Raw genomic sequence first — 282 nt, forward strand, 5'->3', positions numbered from 1 at the left:
CGTCGGGGCGCCCCCGCCCCCAGCCAGTAGGAGCCCTGCCATGGCTCTCCAGGGGTGGGCTAGGTGTCTTTGGGGTCCTGGGCAGCCAAGGACCCAGAAGAGATAGCTTTCTCATCTCTGCAGTTCTTGCTCCGAGGTTGTCTTCCTGGGGACAGGGCAGCCTCCACGGAGTGTCCTCAGGCTGGCTTCCCCAAGCGTGGACCCCCTGGTGTGTAGGTCTTCAGTGTCCCAGCCAGGATCCTGGGGCGCAGAGCTGCTTGGAGGGACCTGGCTGGGGTGACC

The 282-nt window shown here is 65.2% G+C and overlaps 1 protein-coding gene across 1 annotated transcript in view; it reads left to right on the plus strand.

Annotated features, from left to right (window-relative positions):
* PODXL2 (podocalyxin like 2) overlaps window positions 1–282 on the plus strand; it is a gene marked incomplete at its 3' end in the record, with an annotated part of 14,598 nt that overhangs the window by 3,841 nt on the left and 10,475 nt on the right. The gene's annotated exons all lie outside the window — the stretch shown is intronic.

This window comes from Tupaia chinensis, unplaced genomic scaffold (assembly GCF_000334495.1).
Source record: "Tupaia chinensis unplaced genomic scaffold, TupChi_1.0 Scaffold147500_2, whole genome shotgun sequence".
NCBI lineage: Eukaryota > Metazoa > Chordata > Mammalia > Scandentia > Tupaiidae > Tupaia > Tupaia belangeri.